Source organism: Ovis canadensis, chromosome 19 (assembly GCF_042477335.2).
Source record: "Ovis canadensis isolate MfBH-ARS-UI-01 breed Bighorn chromosome 19, ARS-UI_OviCan_v2, whole genome shotgun sequence".
In the NCBI taxonomy this organism is placed as follows: Eukaryota; Metazoa; Chordata; class Mammalia; order Artiodactyla; family Bovidae; genus Ovis; species Ovis canadensis.
In genome coordinates this window covers 30,558,570-30,577,702 of record NC_091263.1, presented here as the reverse complement: position 1 = coordinate 30,577,702, position 19,133 = coordinate 30,558,570, and the positions used below count along the sequence as shown (strand labels likewise).

Sequence of the window (19,133 nt, the reverse complement as noted above, 5' to 3'; positions counted from 1 at the left end):
GAGCTTGAGTGATGTGAACACACCTTAGAGGAGGCTACCCCCAGTAACCATACACATGCAGGAAGGACTGGCGAAGCTGGGCTGAAAAGGGTCTGTTTACAAAGATAGGGTCCATGGTCTCTCTTTCAACAAACATGTATTGACCCCGACTGTATGCCAAGTGCTGATGGATACATCAGTGATCACAGGAGTCAGCTACGCCAGCCCTTGGGTCTGGAGGAAGATCAGATCACAGGTAAATCACGTAAGTCTAAAGGTGATTTGTGCTGTGTGCGATGACAAGACAGGGCACGGTCCGGAGATGGGAGGGAGGGGTGCGCTGCAGGTGGCAGCATGCAGTCCACTGGACGGTCAGGGGGCTGTCACTGGGGGGAGGAGGGCCGTGGTGACACCCGAGGGGAAGGCATGTGCAGGCCTTAGGGGGAGACAGTCTGGAACAGCAGACGAGGGGTGGATCCCACGTGGCCATGGGCGGTGGAGGCCAGAGCCCTGTGACCTGACTGGTGTTTCAAAAGGACTGCAGGTCAGCCTTTGCCTCTTCAGTTCATGGAGTCAGACAGCAAGAGGGTCAAGGGTGGGGGCTGGCAACCTTCCAGGTAGTGAGCTGCACCAGCGGCTGTGGTCTCGGCCCCTGTGCCCACCAAGGAAGCTGGACAGGGAAGCGTCTACTTTCATTTTGCTGCATCTTTTAATGTGTGTGGCTTTTGTAACCATAAGAAAATATTCAAATTACTTCTAAAGAAGTGGTTGTCTCTAGGGGCAGAATGATAGGGGGCTTCCGCAGCCTGTCATGTGTCTGTGCCCCTTTTGATTCTTGAGTGATTTGGTCCTGCAACAGTGGGTTTTTTCCTCCCGTTTTGTTCTGTGGCTCTAAACACTGAGGGGCATTCCTGGAAGCACTGTACAAAAAGAAATGGTAAAAAAAAAAAAAAAAGTGAATGGATTGCATTTCACAGTTGTAAAGTCACACACCCACATACCCCTCTTCCTCCACTTAAGTCAGGCCTCAAGGGAACAGCCTTGGAGGTTCACTCCAGGAGGGCATGGCTTTTCCCCCTCATTTCCAGTGCTTTCTCTGCCCGAGCTCCAGAGTTTCAAGCAGAAGACAGGTAAGAAGTCTTGAAGGCACTCGGTCACATAGCGGTAGGCTGCTAGCAGGTGTGTGTGGGGCGGGGCACTGCCCAGGAAGGAAGGATGAAGCCCCTCAGCAGGGATGGCAGCAGACATTTGGGGGCCTGACACCCTCTCACCAGCTGTGAGGCCTTGAGCAAGTGTCTCAGCCTTTCTGAGCCGGTCCCTCACCTGAGAGATGGGGAGGACGACACTGCTTCCCTTCCCAGAGAGGCTCCGAGCCTCAGTGAGATGACACCATCCAAAGCCCAGGATGCAGTCAATAGCAGCAGGGGAGTGGGGTCACTGTGTTGGTTCTGGAGCATAGAGGCCTGTGGCTCTGGAAACTGAGCTCCATGCTGTGTGGCCTAAGCCAGGTTACTTGACCTGTCTGGGCCTCTGCTTCGTCAATTGGAAACTGGAGTTGCAATGAGACAAGGCCAGGTGGAGGTATTTCCACAGTCACAGGTGCCCCCTCAAAGCCGTGACAGCAGCCCCTCTGCTCCTCTCAGTGTCCACCCCAACCCCCGATTTCACTCACCTGCGAAGTGACTGATGGGCTGCTAGGAGGCGCCCAGCTGCTCTGCTAAGATGGCAGAGCATCCCAGACCTGAAGCAGCTCCCAGCTTTCACCTTCCTTAGCTCTCCTTGCTTCTGGACTCTGTGTTACCCATTAGAAATCAGAAGCAATGCTCCTGGTCCCCCAGAGTGCCCCAGTATACCAGAAGCTGGAGAGAATTAGGCTTTCTTACTTATTTTGATCCATTTTTCTACCAAAACTCTTTTCTGCTATGCCTTTTTTAAAAAAATAATCTTTATTGGAGTATAGTTGATTTACAGTAGGTTAGTTTCTGCTGTACAGCAAAGCACATCAGTTATACATATATTCACTCTTTGGATTCTTTTCCCAGATAGGTCATTACAGAGAATTGAGTAGAGTTCCCCGTGCTCTACAGTAGATTACCTGTTTTTTGTATGGTAGTGTGTATATGTCAGGACTTCCCTTGTGGCTCAGATGGTAAAGCATCTGCCTACAATGCAGGAGACCTGGGTTCGATCCCTGGGTTGGGAAGATCCTCTGGAGAAGGAAATGGCACCCCACTCCAGTACTCTTGCCTGGAAAATCCCATGGATCTCCGAGGAGCATGGGGTCACAAAGAGTCAGACACGACTGAGCGACGTCACTTGGTATATACATCAGTCCCAGCCTCCCAGTTCATCCCTCCTGCACTTACCCCCTGGTAACCGTAAGTTTGTTTTCTATATCTATGACTTTACTTCTGTTTTGTAAGTTCATGTATATCCCTTAAAAAAAAAAGACTCCACATATAAGTGATAGTATGTATCTGTCTTTCGGTTCATCCATGTTGCTGCAAATGGCATTTGTTCATTGTTACGGCTGCGTCATCTGCCCTTGTTTGTGCGCACCACATCTTTCTCCATTCCTCTGTTGATGGACATTTAGGTTGTTTCGCGTCCTTGCTACTTGTAAACAATGCTGTTACGAAAACAGCAATTTCAAACTCTTTGAGTTTAGGGGACAGAGCGAATGAGGGAATGAATGTTTATTGCCTCTCTTCTCTTTAAAAACCCATCAGCCATCTCTATGGTGAAAACCTTTCACTTCACCTCTGTGAGGCCCTGAACCCTTCCGAAAATTTCAGCAACATCTGTGTATACAGTTTTCCCTGCAGCCTCACTGCTGTAGGTAAGATATGAACATGGGAATTCTTGCTTTGTGGCAGCACAGTGAATACATTACTATTAATGTATGTGTATATAGTGAGGAAAAGCCACTTCCCTGGAGTATCATTTTCAACAAAGGGCTGAATGTCCTTGGCTGTGGCTTACACAAGGAATGCATAAACCACCCGTGGGACCTAAGTAAACGTCTAGTGATGACTACAAGCGAAAATCTCCCCTCCCTCCACCATCAAAAAAGAAACCCACTTCAAGGTAAATAACAAAATTTTTCAAGTTCAAATGAAATGACTGTCCAGTGTTCATCTTTATGGTGTTATGTTTTAGAGTCAAGAGTTTCCCCAAGTTAGCTGCCAAATCCTAAAGGGCTTCTGATTACTCAGACCGACCCCGGGTGCTGAGCTGGCATGGCTGACTTTCCTGCTCCTAGGTTTTCATTACAGAGGTAGCCAATCAAAGGTAGGTCTGCGTGTGGGTCTGGGGGAAGGTTTCTTAACCTCTCCTTGCCTGTGGTTCCTCTTCATAAATGGGCTTGTTGTGAGCTCTGATGAAAGGCATCTAAAGCCCTGAAAATGTGCCTTGTACTCTGTTAATAATTCAGTCACTAAGAAATGAACATCTAAGCCTTTAAATGGGTGGAAACTTTTACATTCCAGTGTCCCTGCTGTGAGGGATAAAAGGATGTTCTGGGGATGTTTGTTCAGGTGAGGAAGGGAAGGGTCAGGTTTCCACAGCGTAGAACACCAGGAGATTTACTTTAAAAATTCAAAAAAGTAGGTTTAAGAAAAATTATTATTCAACTACAGTGTGGACTTAAAAATATTCACAACCTTAAAGTTGAGAGTTATGTTTTATTTGGCGGGAATTTTTAGGATTTCAAGCCCAGGAGACAGCATCTACAGTAACCCTGAGAGAACTGCTCCAAGGAGGCGATGAGGGGGAGCTGTATCATATAGAATTTTTCAACAAAGGGCAAGTAGTCAGAACAAGATGTTTGTTAATTTAAGAAAACCAGATATCTCAAGATCAGGAATTTAGCTCTTTGCTCTGTATGGGAAGATGCAAGAAGTTCGGGGCTCACGGAAATCATTCCTTTGATGTGTACCTCTCCTATCTGGGGCCAGGGCTCACCGCAGGGAGTGGCTGATGGCAGGTCTTCTTGTCTTTCCTGAGTGTCTCAGGCTCATGTTGCAGGGCTGGAGTCGCTGATGACTGTGACATCCTTGTTTACTGATATGGCCGGAAATATTCTCTTAGATCCTTCTCTTGAACCAGAATTTGACCAATATCGGGAGACATTTCATGACCAATTATTATCCCTGGGCACAGGGAGGCTCATCCCAGATCAGGCAGAAGTTTCTGCTGGCATGCCACTCCAGGTGCAAAGTTCCAGATTAGGCCCTGTTGATGATGAAAGGTTCTCTGGACCCTCTGTCTTATCAGCATCCAGGAAATGTTCTTCCTTGCTGCCTATTCCCACACCTAGAATCACACTGTTACAGTTATTTTATGAGAGTCATAAATATGATCAATTTCCTCAAGCTGTTCAGCCATCATCAATTTTGGTGGAGGCCCGGTTTTACACTGGGTACTGTAAAAGACAATCTCACAAAATAGACACGGTATTATAAAAAAGATACAAGTAATACAGCTAGTACCATTGACAAAAGTCATAGTTATAAATTCTAGTCACCATTCAGTCCTATGTAATCAATTCCTGTTCATCTGGATGAAGGAATCAGATATTCCATTAGTTTTGTCACTTGTTACCCAGTTCAGTGGCATCTAAAGCTATCAGAAATTTTTGTTTAAAAAGTTATTTTCATGAGTCTTCTTGAAAATCTTCATTTTGTAAAAGCATCAGTGTAAAATAATTATTGTCTATAAAGGACAAAGCTTAAAATACTATGGTTAAAGATTTAAGTACAATGCAATTAGCAGGAAACTTGGATATTTTTGTGATATAACATTTTAGGATAATAACTAGAATTATGATTAATAACATTATATCAGGACATATCAGAGAGTAGGGATTCCATATAAATTTTGGAATATATTAATGACATTTATCCATGCACTATAACCTAAGGTTCATCTTCAGTTACTTGACAATACTTCCTAAGTAATTTAACACACCAAAGAAATTTAGTTTAATATTCCTCTCTAAGATCTTTCAGAGATGTTCCTTTGACGTATCCGAGAGTCAACTGGAAGCTAAAAGAACTTTAGTTAAGAGTTTGATAAAAATATCAAAGAGGTTTAAAATGCAACAGGATCACAGGTTACTGTTAAACAATATTTTCATTTAACCAAAGTTATACAAGAAAAATATGGATCACTTGTGTGTGTACACAGAGTTGCTTCAGTTGTGTCTGACTCTTTGTGACCTCATGGACTGTAGCCCGCCAGGCTCCTCTGTCCATGGGATCATTCTCCAGGCAAGAATACTGGAGTGGGTTGCCACGCCCTCCTTCAGGGGATCTCCCCACAGGGATAGACCCTGAATCTTTTATCACTCCTGCAAGGTACAGACACTCACACCATCTGTCATCAAAGAGGAGCACTTCCAACAGAGAGAGAAGTCAGATTCCAGTCTTGCATTAGTTTACTTAATAAGATCCACTTACTTAGTTAAAAATTCAGTTAATCTTAATCCTAACCATGCATGAAACTTGTCTCTCAGGTTCTTTTCCACAGTTTTCTTCAGGTTTTGTATTGATATCAGCCTGTCCCTTATATTTTTTCTTCCAAATAAAACCAACCAACTTATTCTTTTTCCTCAGTAAAATATAATTCCATACATCATCCTTCTTTACTGAAAACACATTCTATTTCCTACTGAATACTGAAATGTTTCTAAATTAGAATCCTCAACTTTGTTTTGAAAAACAATCTATAAATTTATTCATGACTATTAGGCACTGTGGGAGTCTAGTTAAAAATGGATATATCACCATAGTATAAACTAAAAATGCCTACAGGCATTATTTTTCTAGAGTAATTCAAATTAGTAACTTCCATCTAGAAATATCACATAAGGTGTCTAACATGGTAAACTGTCAGTGATTAGAGTTTTTCAATAGCTATTTAAAAAACATTTTATTTTAATTGGAGGGTAAATTACAGTATTGTGATGGTTTCTGCCATGCATCAATATCAATCAGCCACAGGGATACATACGTCCCCTCCCCCTCCCACCCTCGAGGTTGTCGCAGAGCCCTGGCCTTGAGTTCCCGTGTCATATAGCAAACTCACACTGGCTGTCCACTTTATATTTGGTCACGTATATGTTTCAATGCTGCTCTCTCAAATTGTCCTACCTTGTCTCTCCACTGCACCCCAAAGTCTGTTCTGTGTCTGCATCGCCACTGCTGCCCTGTAGACAGGTTCATCAGTACCACCTTTCTGGCTTCCATATATAGGTGTTAATTAATATATGATATCTGTCTGATTTATTTCACTCTGTGTAATAGCAGGCTCTAGGTCCTTCCACCTCATTAGAACTGACTCAAATGCATTCTTTTTTATAGCTGAGTAATATTCCTCTGTGTATATGAACCACAACTAGAATCCTCAACTCTTAAAAACCCTAATTTCTAGTAAAAGCTAAGAAGTAAGCAATATGAACTTTTACATTAGTATTTTGTATACTAGTGAACATAAATATCCGTAATACTTTCTAAAAACATTTGTTTTCTAACAGAGAGCATTTCAGGTAGCACCAAATATTTTCACTAATAGTTCTAAATACCTTTAGTTTTTCTATTTAGTAACTTCTGTCTCAGTAGCTTATTTCTTTTTGGAAATTAGCTAGCTAGTCAATAAACTTCCATCACTTAAATTAGCACAGCTTTAGTACTGTAAGTTACCAATATCTGTAAAGATCGTTTTAAGTAGGCATTTCTAAAATATTTTTAAAGAGTTTACCCAAAAGCTCATCAAGTCTCATAGTATCAAGTTATTTTCCTTGCAATAGATAGAACAGGGTTTTATTTAATGTCTGTTAAACCTAGGCTTCCTGGTGGCTCAGATGGTAGAGAAACCACCTGCTAATATAGGAGACGTGGGTTTGATCCCTGGGTCAGGAACATCCCTTGGAGAAGGGAATGGCAACCCACTCCAGTATTCTTGCCTAGAGAATTCAATTCCATGGACAGAGGAGCCTGGCAGGCTATAATCCATTGGATCACAGAGACAGACACAACTGAGCAACTAACACTTTTCAAACCTAAGTATAACACATTATTATACTTAATATTGATGACTCTAAAGAAATGTCTATATTATCTAGATCAATAAACCTAAATTTTAATACCAGGTTTCAACTTAACATTGAATACTTCCTAGTTCACGTGAACCTGAAGGTCATTATAGCCAGTTTCTTTAATTTGTAAGCATTCTTTAAAAATTTAATTTTGATAATATTATCCACAGGTAGGATATCTCATATGTATAATGTGTTTACAGACATAAACAGGCAAAACTAGACATCTCATGGATTTGTTAGGAGAAGCACGCTGACTGAAACCACCCACCCTGGCCAGGCATCCCTGTAACCATCTGCATGAGTTGTTCTACGACAGGAGGGCCTGGTAAGCAACATAGAACTGATAAGCCACCACCAACCAGAAGAGTTTGGGAAAGGTCAAAAGGAGACCCCACATGTCTGACCACCTCCCAGAATCCTCCTCTCTGGCATCCATCTTGGCTGAACAAGCCGTGCACCACCAGGAAGGGCTCTGAGTCAGAATGACTGGCTAAAGACAACCCAGAAACTAATCCCATCACCATAAAACCCGAGACTGCGAGCCACCCTGGGTTCCCTTACCCTACTGCTCTCCGCCCAGGTGCCCTTTCCCAATAAAATCTCTTGCTTTGTCAGCACTCATCTCCTTGGACAATTCATTTCCGAGTGTTAGACAAGAGCCCAGTTTTGGGCCTCAGAAGGGGTCCCCCATCCTGCAACAGATTCACTTTAAAAAAATTATGAGTCTGGTATTACAATATAAACTTACTAATTTATAAAGAACAGTTGGAATACATTAGAACTGCTTGCTCAGATGACTAAAGCTTTACTATTTGTGAAGTCTGGCTGAGGGAGCATTCCCAGTGGTTTGAACTTTAAAGCTGCCACTTTGTCATATTTTTTTTTTCCCCTTGGTTTCAGGTCTTAACCGATTGAGCTAATTATGCTCAGACTCAGGTCTTTGTGGCCTGTACTTAGTAATATATTCTGGTTTGTAGATATTTGCAAGAGAAAGACAGTTGCTTTTAATTCCCTCAAAGAATAACTCTGTCAGTTAAATAATACTAAAAGATTGATTTGTCCAACTATATGTTATGTATCAGTGAGAAGATTTCTAACTAAACTGAAATTTGAGTTCTATGTCTTAGAACTTGAGCATTTATCTTGCCTTCAAAGTTTTTCATAAGGCATTCAGCAGAAACCTTCTTTTCTGAGTTTACATATTAAACCCAGAGCAGAAATCACTATTTTTAGTATCATGTAGTTTCCAGTTTTTACTCACTTGTATGGCTCAGGTTGGTTTCCTTTAGTACGTTCAGTTTTGAGTTCCTGCGGCACAGCTTTATATACCTTGTTTTGCAGTATCACACAGGGGAAGTATTTCCCAATGGAAACATGCCTATCCTATAATAATTAAACAAAAGAGATGTAACCATCTTATATAAACCCCATTTAAATATACCAGCTTTATATACTTTCATCTCAATTCTGGCAACTTATACCTTTAACTTTAGTTTTCATTAGGATCTAATCAACAAGTTTTGATCTTACAGGAGGAGTTTTAAGAAATTGTTTTGTTTTTTCCCTATCCATTGTATCTGTTTTTATAGAAGAGCCTCTGGGATCCCTAGAGGGGACTGAGCCTCAGAAGTCAGGCCCTTCTGCCCAACTGCTGCCCCAAATAGTTGCTGGTCAGGTATCAGTGAAAAATTTTCTAGCTCTTTAAATATAAATTTTAAAACTAGGGTAAATAGATTTGTTTGATTTTTAATGTTGGGGACCAGAAGGAGGTACTTTTTGGCCCATTTAACCTTAGTTAGTGTAGTAATATAAAAACCTTGTGTTTTAATCACATTAATGTCCATTCTATTTATCCCATTTTAAATAACTGTCTAAAGATTTCTTTATTCACTTAATTCCTTTAAAAGTTTCTACCTTACTGGAAATAGTATCCAGACTTTCCTATGTGTTTTTCCTATTAACATTAATTATTCTAATGCCATCTGTAAGACTCATTGAGGGGGAAACAAAAACCACAAAAGGAGCTTCCCAAACCAGTTTTTCTTGTTTTAAACTGAAGTACTTGGGTTCACCATTAAATACATATTCCCCACCTCTGGTTTGTTTTTATAAGTACCAATAAAACAGCTACTTATAATGGGAGCCCTCTAGATTCACCAATTTGTTAGTTTCTCCCATTTTAAAAGGATCCATCATTTGGCCATTAATAAAATATATATTAATAGTGATCCAAACCTGCAAGAGACTTCTCCACAAGAGTAGGGGAGGATGTAAGTGAAGTCTGGAGAGTTTACTTTCAAAAATAGTATAGCAGAGGGCAAGTTTTCAAAACACACACTCTGACAGGCATAGAATGTCCTTGGACAATCAGGTAGAAGAAAAGACACAAAGAAATGCAAGTTCCCCACTAGGAGGCCTTTGTTTAAAGTCAGAATTTGCAAAGATATTTTTATCAAGCCAGCTTTTTAACCTTAACTGTGCATGTGATAAAAGAGCCCCCCCCCCCCACCTCATTTTTAGGGCAAGATTTCCTTTAATTTCCAAGTAAGTAAGTACCTGTAAATTCTGTACATACATAAACCTGGCTGAATTCAGGCGAAGAAGAATCTGCTCCCGTCACTTCAGCAGTCACCATAACTGTGGACTTAAGAATATTCACAACCTAAAAGTTGAGAGTTGTGTTTTATTTGGTGGAAATTTTTAGGACTTTAAGCACAGGAGACAGCATCTCAAGTAACACCGAGAGAGCTGAACTGAGGTGGGCGGTGGGGAAAGCCAGGTTATATAGAAGTTATGCAAAAAAACACCAAAAGCTGATTGTTATTTAAAGAAAACCAGATACCCCAGGTTAAAGAAAGCACTTTTCTATGTATGGCAAGTTGCAAGGGTCTGGGCTCACTGAAAGCATGCCTTTGACATGTACCTCATCTATCTGGGGCCAGTACCCTACATTTTAACATCCTGAGTTTCCTCAGGCTCACTAGCTCACAGCAGGGGGCTGGAATCGTTGATGACTGTGACATCCTTGTTAACTGATATGTCAAGAAATATTCCATTTCTCACAGTAAATGCCCTATGCTTCTCACACTGCTCTGAATGGACTGTGGGTATTCCACAACCTTGCCCTTTGTACATTTGGTAACAAAAGGGTTTTTCCCCCCTTTTACGTATTTCAGTGGTTCTCAAACTTGAGGCACTTCAGAATCTCCTGGAGGGCTTATTAACACAAAGGTTGCAGGGTCTCCCCTCAGGGTTTCTGATTCAGCAGGGCTGTGGGCACGTGGAGAGGATGTGTGTCTAACAAGTTCCCAGGTGCTGCTGACCTCTGAAGGTAAACCCCACTTTGAGAACCATGGCGCTATCTGACATTAAATACTTCCTCAGGAAACTTCCTTCCTAAACCCTGCTGTTCCCGGAAGCACTGACCTCTGAAGGTTTAACTGTGCAAACCTCGAATGAATTCACCAGCTTAACAACAAAATTAAGTAGAGCTTCCTCTGGTTCTTAAACAGTTTTCTCTCTCTGGACTTGACCCTATTTTATATTTCATTAGGTTTTTAATCAGGTTTCATTATGAAGTACTTTAAACAAGGTTGGAATTTAACCTTTTAGAAACGTACAAACAGGAAGAATACTTGCCTGGTGTGCCAGGTTTCAGAGGCCAGAGAGAATGGAGCGGGCTTTGCTGGGTACCTGGGAGCAAGCCCTGGGGACCTTCATGTCCAGCCTTGTCCTCCTGTTTTTAAAGTACAGGTGATTTACAATATTGCGTTAATTCCTGCTGTATCGCAGACTGATTCAGTTATAGACACACACACACATTCTTTTTCATATTCTTTTCCATAATGGTTTATCACAGGATGTTGAGTTCCCTGTGCTGTACAGTAAGACCTTGCTGTTCATCCATTCTGTATATACTTGCTTGCATCTGCTAACCCCAAACTCCCACTCCCCGCCTCTCCCACCCATCTCCCCCTTGGCAACCCAAGTCTGTTCTCTGTGAGTCTGTTTCATAGACAGGCTCGGTTGTGTCCATTTTAGACTCTACATACCAGTGCCAGCATATGACATTTGCCCCTGTCTGACTTCGCTTAGTGTGATCACCTCCAGGTCCGTCCATGTGGCTGCAGATGGCGTTGTTTCCTTCTTGGCTGAGTGATATCCCACTGTATATACGCACCACATCTTTTTCACTTGCTGATGGCCATTTACGCTGCTTCCATGTCTTGGCTCTGGTAAACAGTGCTTCCGTGAACACCGGGGTGCATGTTATCTTTCCATCTAGATAGATGCCAGGAGTGGGATTGCTGAATCATATAGAAACTCTATTTTTAGATTTACTGAGGAACCTCCACACTGTCTTCCATAGTGGCGTCACCAATTTACATTCCCACCAACAGTGAAGGCGGGTTCCAGCTCTGTCCCCTTTGGCTTCTCAGCAGCAGAGTAGTAGGTCAGGGTGGTGCCAGCTACCAACAGTAGGGATGGTGTGGCCTCACTTCGTACCTGACAGGTGGCTACACGACCTGCCACTTGGAGGTAACTGACGATGCACAAGGCTCAGGGCAGCGCATGCCCCGGCTTCTATTAAGTGCTTGCTGCTGTCACTATAGTGTCACTGGAAGGAAACAAAGACCCAAAGCTCCAATGAGCAAGAGAGAGCCATTTGACCTCGAAGGACACTCAGAGCACAGACTGTGAACAAATTCATTATTGAGTCACTACTCAATGCCAGACACAGAACTCAGCAGAGGGTACAACAGTGAATGAAGCTGAGGGTCCCTGCCCACAGGAAGCATCCAGCCAGCGGGGAGGATTATATTCAGCAAAGATTCCCACCCATGAAGGCCTCATGACAAAATGGGATGAGTGTTCTGCAGAGGCAGAATTCAGCTTGCTCTGAACATCAGCTGTCTTACCTGGCCTTCCGGGTTGGGGAGTCAATGCTGGCTGAAATCTGGAGGACAGGTAGTCGCCAATCGGGGGAGTATACTGGGGGAATTCACACAGGGCTGAGCTGCACAAACGCCCTGGGGCAGGAGGAAGCTTGGAGGGTGTGGGGGTCTGGAAAGAGGTCTTGGGGCAGGGGTCCTGGAGGGAGGAAGGGCACGAATGGAGAGGTGTTTGGGGTGGGGGGCACGCCACTCGGGGGGCCAGTGCTGGTAGGGTGAGGCCAACTCCCTGAGCAATTTTAAGGCAGGGAGTGGAGGGGTTCCCACGATATAGGCACGTGTTTGGAAAAGACCATTCTGGCTGGAACAAGCAGAAGAGATGAGGTTGGAATGGAAGCGGAAGAGGATGTGGGGCAGCCAACAAGGGGTTGGTCGTGTTAACACCCAGTCCCTGAGCCGAGGCTGGGCTCCAGGCCCCAGGACTGTGATGCAGCAGGTGTGTGGGGGTGGGGGCCACCTTCCCAAAGTGCTGGTGCCACCATCCTGAATGGTGCTGTGGACCACACCCTGAATGGTGCCTACTTGGACACTGGTGGTAGAAGGAGAAGAGGTTAGTAGATGGATTCTTAGAGACGTGCTGTTCATATGCTTCAAGCAAAAGGTGTGGGGGAAGGCCTTTCTGGGAAAAACTGGGGCTGTTCACACTAAAGATGCTTGTCCCCAAGCATAACACAGTACAGACTTCAGAGATGCCTGAGCGGTTTGGGGTCAAGGACAGAACTTCATAGAAGCTTTAAGGGCCGTGCTGATTAACCCAGGCTCTGTGTAACCTCGTTCTGCACCGGATGTGTTTTTCTCCCTCCTGGCTTCCTTGGGACAGCAGTAAGCACCGAGGTGACAGACGGAAGCCTGGGTTCGTTGCAGCAGCCCTGCATCTCACTCTGTCCCATAGAAAACCAGAGAGGTGGACATCCTCCTTTTTGCTTAGTGCTTCAGAAAGTATGCTAGCCAACCCAGGCACTTTGCTTTAAACTCCTCCCTTGGCTCTAAGAAACAGCGGTGTCCTACGGAAGATTTCACTTAGGATCAAACATAACCACACACCAACTCGGGAGACCTCTGTCAGGTCCTCCAGTTCCTCGCCAGGTCTCTGGCTGTGGGGTCCTGGGGAAAGGAGGCCCACCTGTCAGCACAGCTGACTGATCACATTACCCAGGACGGGAGCGTGTAACACACCGATGGCCTGGAAGGACCCTCGCAAGGTTTGTCCTGCGTGGGGACACGTTCCGATGGCAGGCATGTGTTCTCGAGGGCACCCAGGACCATCTAGGAAACAGATGTCTCCCCGGGTCTGTGTGGCCACAAAAGGCCCTCCTCTCCCTCCAGGACTGTCCCCAGAGCCACCATCCTGTCACTAGGGCCTCCCTTCCCTCCACTCTGCCTGGGTCAGAGCGGTCACCACCCTGTATCAAAGTCTCGGCCCGGCTCACAGCTGTGTTCTTAGCACCAGGAGGAACGGGGCCAGTCAGTGGTGCGCAGCCCTCCCGAGGTCATCACTCCGTCCTCACCGTGGGAAGCTGGTGGCTCCATTTTCTCTGCAGGAAGTCGATGCTGCCGGGAGTGCCTTTCATTTCGAAGTGGAGTGTCTGCGTCTGGGGAGAAACCGCCTCTGGGCTCCTGTGTTTGCGGTGGTGTCTGCACAGCATGAGGCGTCAACCGGAAAGCCGCCTGCTGTGGCTCTGGGGGGCTTGGCGGTGCCCGAGCGATGGCCGATGGCTGAGGTGGAGGCGGCATGGGGGCTGGAGCCGGGAGCGCTGCCTGGGGTGCGGTGTGACCCTGGTGTTGTGAAGTAGCCGTTCTCTGATTGGCGACGGCCTGATTCACAACACCAGCTGCCCCACCGCACCGTGCCAGCCGTCGGACCTCCGTGCTGCCTCTGGAGTGGAGGGGGCAGAGAGCAGCCAGGGGTTAGAAGCAGAATGCCAGCAGAGTCAGCCTTTCATCTCCCCCTCTGCCTACACCCTGTTGACTTTTCTATTTTGAATTGTTAAAATTTTTTTTATTGGAGTATAACTGCTTTACGACGTTATTTCTGCTGTACAACAACGTGCATCCGCTTTATGTCCACATCTCTCTCCTCCCTCTTGAGCCTCCCTTTCTCAGCGCCACACCCCCCCCACCCCCAACCAGGTCATCACAGAGCGTGGAGCTGAGCTCCCTGTTACACGGCAGCTCCCCGTTGCGATCAGTTTCACACGTGGGGGCGCATATATGTCAGCGCTCCTCTCCCAGCTTGGCCCACTGCCCCCCCTCCCGTGCCCACATGTCTGTTCTCTGCGTCTGGGTCTCTGTTCCTGCCCTGCAAATAGCTTCATCTGTACCGTTTTTCCGGATTCCATATATATGCATTAATACGCTATGCTTGTTTTCCTCTGACTTCCTTCACTCTGTATGACAGACGCTAGGTCCATCCATTTATCTGCTGTTCTGACTTCTCAAATATGCCACACTCCTCTTCGCCACAAGCTGCTTCCTCCTCCTGGAATGCCTCATTCTCTATTTCACATGGTTTAATACCCACTCCTCTTTCAGCTTTCCGATCCAACATGGCTTCCCGTCACCGTCCCCCGACCAGACCCGACTCTGCTCTCCTGCGCTTTCCAGGCCTCTGGGCCTCTTCCTGGAGGCTCTTACGACACAGTGTGCGGCGAGCTGTTGCCGCTCGACTCCAGCCTCCCTCTCGGGTCCCCAGCCTTCGCCATGTAGGGGATGCTTGATAAATACTGGTTGAGTGAATGCATCATTTAAACTAAAACTTGAGTGGTCCAACTCGTCCTTTCTAAGCATTTGGAAAAGGAAAAAGAAAGCTGGCACCCAGCATCCTCAGGACGTGCACACACTGTTCTGTATGAACAGCGACTGTCAGACCTCCTCACTCACCTCCCCGCCTCTAGGCTCTCGTGCCCTGATACACAGCAACACCATGGGGATTCCTCCAGAGGGCCAGTCTGATCTGGATTAATCTCTCCAAGGCCCCTGCCCACAAGTCCCAGATCCCACGGCTCCTCACTTCCGCACTTGCCCCTCCTCCCTCGTGGAGCTGGCGTCCCCCCAGTACACCCCGTGTGCCTGCTGCTGTGGCTCTGAACACTCCCCCCCGCCATCTCGTGGGCTCCAGGGTCAGCCACTCCTCAGCCTGATCGTGGGGTCCCTGCAGCCCAGCGCCGCACGGCAGGACCTGCAGCTCGGCCGCGCTCTTCCTGTGGAGGAAGTCCCCACAAACTTAAGAGGCAGAGACAGGTTTGTCCTTAGTGTCTGCTCTGAGCCATCAGGATGGCTGACATTTTGCCACTGAAGGACGTTTTCTCATCTCCACGGCCACCCTACATGGCCAGTCCAGCCCTCTACGCCTGCCGGCGCCCCACCTCTCACCTGGACAAGGCTCCGTGCGTCGAACTCGTCCCGCTGTGGTTCACTTTTTACTGCAGCCTGAGCAACGCTTCTAAAACATGACTCAGAGCCTGTCACTCTCCTGCTTGTCCCCTCCTCCCCTCCCCCATCCATCCAGAGTAAACTACAAGTCCAGCAGAAGCACACAGGTCCGGGCGGCCCTGCTCCGCCCACCTCCCTCTTCTTGTCTGCTCATCTAGGCACCGCACCATCTCTCTTTCAGATCTTGACACACAGAGCTAGAGCATGCAGCACCTTCTGCAAGGGAAACAATCGGGCCTTTCCTGGGGACGGAGCCTTTTGTGAGCTCAAGAAAGTCCCCCTTTCCCTGGGCAAAGGCAGCCCCAGAACAGAGTATGTGGGTGGCCACCTGGTGGGTGGCCTGCACTGGACCCCAGCCCCCACGTGCCCCAGAACAGGGGGCTCACGCATCACAGCTGCCCCTCCCTCTCCGCTCAGGGCCCAGTTACCTGCTGTTGCCTCCGAAGTGCCTCAGCTATGCCAGGGGCATTTGATGAGCATGTTAACATTGCTGGTGTTCCAGAATTCTGCACCCATTTTAACCAAAGCTTTTTATCTCTTTATTCCCATTCTGGCCTGTTTATATTACTTCTTTTTCTTCACTATTTGCTTGGCAAGGTCAAGCTAGCTAATTCTGGTGCGTGTGAGTGTGTGTGTATGTGTGTTTAACGTCACGTAATGATCACTTGGCGAAGGCAATTGGAAGGACGTGACATTTATCTAAGCTTTATAACATCAGAGGTCTCAAATCAACAAACCATTTCCCTGCCTGTTCCTTCTGGAAAAAGATGATGGCAACAGAAATAGGGTGTGTTTCCTCATCAACCAGCTCCCAGGGTGTCCATGGGTCAATGCAGATTTTCTCCAGCAGCTGACATCCCCTCAACCTGGCTGACTGGCTCAGGATGGGGACGTGGGATTCAGGACTCCCTCCCTCCCGCTCCCAGCTTCTGCTGCAGCTGGTTTGAAGGCGAAGCCCAGGAATCTACCCCCACCCCCAGGGATTCTGATAATCCAGATTTGGGGACTGCTGCTCTAAATCTACGGCTCTGTGAAAAATGGACATTTGTATGAACCTTGGTGTGGTGATAAGAGTCTGATAGAGAGTCAGCATCTTCAGATGAAAATGAAATCTCACTCACGTGGCAGGTGCTGGCTGTTTGGAGCCCCACTGGCCCTGTGCATAGGGTACCCTCGGCTGGCACGGCCTCCCTTGGGCAGGAACATGGTGGGCCTGTGGGGTACAAGGAGTTAACATCTCTCATCAGTGATGCTTGGAAGCTGGTGGAAAAATTCCTGCTCTCTCGTCCCACCCAGGCTGGCAAAGGTCCCCAGCTGCCCACAGCAGTAACTTGGAGGGTAGTTACATTTTTCTTGGTCCCCTCTCCTCTCATCTGCCTGGCCTTTTCCTGGCGCTGCCCCCCAACACTCAGCTATGCATTAGCGACAGTGTGAGTGTCTAAGCGTGCCTGAATCTTGAATGCCCATATCTTCCTTGTTCCCACCGTTGCTTTCAGCAGGACCAGGATGAGAGGCACGAGGCACTTGCTCTCAGGTGCTGATGCTGCCCGTGTACAGGCGGGACCAGGAGCACCTTCTGAAAATTTATGCCTTGGCCTGTCCTGCTTGCTCACCCTGCTCTCGCCCTGACTTCCACGCAATGAGAACACACGCATCAGGCACGATCAACCATTCCAAGCGGGTATTTTGTCAAGTGTGTTATACGTAATGATCGGTCATTGTTTTTCAGAGACAATCACCTTCTGAACGGAGGACCCTTTGGCATTCAAAGCCCGGGGTACGAGGGTCACTCTGCACAGTCAGTGGGCGCCCATGCTGCCACGGGTATGTAAGAATGTGCGTTTGTTTATTCTAGGATGACAGCAAGCTTGAGCCTAAAGGCAGCCTGGGAAGCCTGCCTGCATTAGCCGGTCTTGGTTGGAAGACTCCAGGTGGGCTTTAAAATAAAAAATCCTGTTTCTGAGAGGACCCACAGGGCTGCTGAACCCAGCCTGGAGTTTATTAGCACAGTTAATATCGCATGCAAATAGATTTCCCCGCCTCGGTCATGCCAGTCCATTAATTCAGCCCCTTGTCTGCTACATCTTTATCCTTGGCAGGTTAATCCTGCCAAATGCCTTTGCTGTAGCACGTGTCATGCCGCACCCACGGCCAACAATGCAGTTTTGCTAATCCTGTTCTATCAGCTTTGTGGCCCTGTCTGGTCAATCCGATGGTGCAAACAGCACACAGAAGGGTTTGGTTTTGTTTTTTTGCCAAGATCTTTCTCCTGCTCTGGCACCCCATACCCCTTCCTTCTCGCTCTTTTTCCCCCTTAAATATGGTTTCAATTAAATAGTTTGAAAGTCAACCACAGTGTTTGGACAGCTGCCAATGCCAGTGCCTTTCAGACAAGGATGTCAAGGCTCTCAGCGGGCCTCCAAACTCTTTCCAGAAGCCTCACCCAGCTGGCAGCTGAATACGCTAAGTGGGAAGGGTTCAAACAGGAAAATCTGATAAAGATCCACCTCTTTCAAGGCCTTGACGATGACTGGACAGAGGGTGTTGGTATCATACTCTTCCCCTCTGGTGCTACCACTTCAGTGTCCAGTGGGATCATTCACGTGAATTATTACAAAAGGTGCACCCTTACCTGCAAACACCCATGCCAGGCGCGCACCTGCCACAGGGAAGAGAAGCAACTCCAGGCCCCACAGCACACTGCTCTTCTAGTCTGTGTCGTTGAAGCCAGGATCACCCAAGTTCCAACCCCTGCTGGACCACTTCTACCTCTGTGACCTCAGGCAAGTCCCTTCTTCTTCCACAGGATGGGCAAAACCTACTGCGTGGGATCGCTGTGAGGGTGCAGGGCCTTCACACACGCTAATCACTGAGGGCGGTGCTGCCACACACAGGGCAGATACTGTAAAGGTAAGCGAGGCTTCGCAGAGACGGTGAAATCCATCACCACACTCGCAGCTTCCCGCAGCACGCAGGCTGAGCATGGCCACATTCCACGTGAGCCTTTTAGGGTCTCCAGACCCTAAGAGTAAACCTCACTCTCTTGGCAGTGAGTTACTGAAACCTGGCTGTGAGAAGCCCTTTCCTGTCTCCCCACCACCACTAGTCTCGACTTATCCCTGGCAGCTTTGGTGGGCACGGAGAGGGGTTCTAGGTGGAGAAGCACAGGATATGTGATTAGATTTCCAGGGGCTGAGTTCTGGCCTGTTATGTGACTCAGTACAAGGTACTCAACCTTTGAGACTCTTACCATCCTGATGCTGTGAGGTTTTGAGAGGACAAGGTGACAAGCAGGTGAGACCTGCAAGGACAGTCATCGCCCCTTAAGTAACGGCTCTTTTGAGTTTTGGAGTCTTCTGGAAGGTAAGGGGCTTCCCCCTCCCTCCACCTACCATCTCATCCCCCCTCAGCTTGCATGGAGATGTTGTGAGAATCGTGTAGGGAGAGCAGCACAGGGTCTGGCTTCCAATACAAGGTCAGAAGATGAAGCCACGCTCACTGCCGTTAAACCATAATTTATCCCAAAGCCTCAGCTCCACCATCCCTTTTACATTAGCCTGTGCATCAGCCTTTAGGCTGAGCCCTAAGGTGTGTGACTGGTCTGTAAATGACAGTGTGTGCGCAGGTTTAAAACTGCCCCGGTGTTTGGATGGAGCTGAATGTAGTCAGTA

General features: G+C 46.9%; 1 long non-coding RNA gene across 3 annotated transcripts; it reads right to left on the bottom strand.

Moving 5' to 3' along the window:
- Positions 1-3,642: 3,642 nt before the first annotated feature.
- Positions 3,643-13,803, bottom strand: LOC138424231 (uncharacterized). 3 transcript variants are annotated; one of them, XR_011250705.1, is made up of 7 exons: positions 13,539-13,803; positions 11,998-12,169; positions 11,131-11,696; positions 10,718-10,814; positions 9,635-9,740; positions 8,340-8,461; positions 3,643-4,416 (listed from the first exon to the last, which is right to left on the bottom strand). It is a non-coding gene; the product is annotated as an uncharacterized lncRNA (long non-coding RNA). The 3 variants fall into 3 exon arrangements; XR_011250706.1 differs by lacking the exon at positions 11,998-12,169 and having other exon boundaries at positions 11,131-11,359; positions 13,539-13,799; XR_011250707.1 differs by lacking the exons at positions 11,998-12,169; positions 13,539-13,803 and having other exon boundaries at positions 3,643-4,402.
- Between the last annotated feature and the right edge of the window lie 5,330 nt (positions 13,804-19,133).